The following is a 2,162-nucleotide window of genomic DNA, read 5'->3' on the forward strand; positions in this document are numbered from 1 at the left end:
TCCATTGACTGCCTTTATAATTTATTAAACATTAATATTTCAAAAACTATAAGTTTTACAGGCACCAAAAGGCATAGCCATCATTTGGCACAGGGGCTTTACAGATAAAAAATTACAATGGCAGCTCTAGGACAAAGTATGCAGGAGGAGAAGCATGGCAAAGTTGAGATGACTTGGATGGGAAATGAATCACAATAATGTGCATTGCATTGGCAATGCACACTGATTACCGTAGTCATTTTCAACCAGCAGGAATTTCCTTTTTCTGTTATGTAAAATCAAACTTCTGAGGATAATAAAAGCTGAATTAGCCAAGGACAGATGAATTAAAAATAAATGAAAGAGCTCACTTTGTATTACATTATATTATCACAATTAGTCTAGTTTAAGTTAAATTATAATGCATGTATTTAAAGAGACTTGTTAGGTTTGTTGCTTAACAATCCATTGATGTACCAAAGTCAATYTAAGTGTACAATTGTGGATTATAAACAATTATTCAAATAAAATATTTGGACTAAAACCACTTCAACAAAGATGATTTAGAAACATTATTATATACTGTATGTAACAATCAGTACGATGACTAATAGAAAATCAAAACTGTCGACCTTTCAATAAGATTTGACTTTTTTTAAGRGGTCACAGGATATAAAAGGTGCCCCGCCTGCACGTCACTTGTTCCTGAGCTCTGGTCATGTTACTGCAGAAAGAATGAGCCTCCTCCAGCTAAAACAAGGCCCCTACAGAGAAACTGCAGCCCAGTTGGGCTCCTGTGGTCATGTGGCCCCATAGAGTCATGTGCTTCTCCTCAAAGAAGATTTACGAGCTGTTCAGGACAAGCAGCATTCATGAAAACTACTGCTGAGTCTGAGTTAAAGTAACTAACATTTGATACAATCACACTACAGAGTGGCTTAAATTAAGGACTAGAAATTTGAGAATTAAAATAAAAACTTATCATGTTTAATCATCTATGAACGTAGTTCTTTGACTTGTATTATATCATTTACATTTCTTTATTTTGTGGTTTAAAAAACAGTCAAATTCTGCAACAAGAACTAAAGTTGTCTATTAATTCATTAAGATTGGGTTTTCATGCTTTAATGTGAACAAGACTTTAAATGTAGAAAAGTTTACACTCTGTCCCTCCTCTGGACATGTCCAAACCATCTCAGTCTGGTCTCTCTAATTTTATCTCCRAGTCCTTTAACCTGTGCTGGAGCTCTGATGATCTCATTCCTAATCTTCTCCATCCTTGTCACTCCCAAGTYGAACCTCAACATCTTCAGCTCTGACACTTTCAGTTCTGTCTCTTTTTTTCAATGCTGCRGTCTCCAAACCATACAGAATAGCKAGTTTCACTGTTCTCCTAAACCTTTCCTGCTTCCCTTTATTCATAAACCACTCCTGGATCATTTCTCCATCCTGTCTGGACTCTTTCACCACACTCACTGTTTTCCTGGACAGTGGACCTGAAGTCCTTGAAGTCCTGCACCTTTGTGACCTCTGCTCCTTTTGCCTCACTACTCCATCTGCATCCCTCTCACTCACACACAGGTACTCAGTCTTACTCTTAAAAAGCAGAGTAACTCAAATATAAACACTAAAAAATAAAACTCTTTTTTTTTTTCAAACCAGTTCCGCTGCTTGTAACAAAGTGAATAAAGAACCGATTTAAAAGTGGATCTTTGTTTTGTTAATGTCTGCTATGTGTCGACTCAACACTGGATCATCCTTTGAGTTTAGGATGCTTTTAATGATTCATAGGTCAGAGTTAAATAAACAGGAAGAATCCTCTGAAAATAATCAAGTACTAGATATAATGCATGGAAATTTAACCAAAGTCCAAAAAAAATTTATGCATATCTTCAGAAAGCCTAAACAAACATCAATCAAGACTTTTTCCACAGCACTGAATTTAGACGGTAACCACCTAATTTTTTTTTAAATAACAGGTGAAACAGACAGGTTGAGCAGCCATATAATTAAGTCAACCAGAGCAGGTCTTTCAAAAATTCTTTAAAAGGAGACATATCAGGCTTGTAAATCCTTCTTTTTGACATTCCAAATGTTTTCTAGCAGCGCAGAAACATTTTATTTACAAATGAATTAAAAGCTGTCAACAACAGAAGCCTTGTCCAGCCGGTCTTACATGTTGG

Source organism: Austrofundulus limnaeus, unplaced genomic scaffold, assembly GCF_001266775.1.
Source record: "Austrofundulus limnaeus strain Quisiro unplaced genomic scaffold, Austrofundulus_limnaeus-1.0 Scaffold422, whole genome shotgun sequence".
Lineage (NCBI taxonomy): Eukaryota > Metazoa > Chordata > Actinopteri > Cyprinodontiformes > Rivulidae > Austrofundulus > Austrofundulus limnaeus.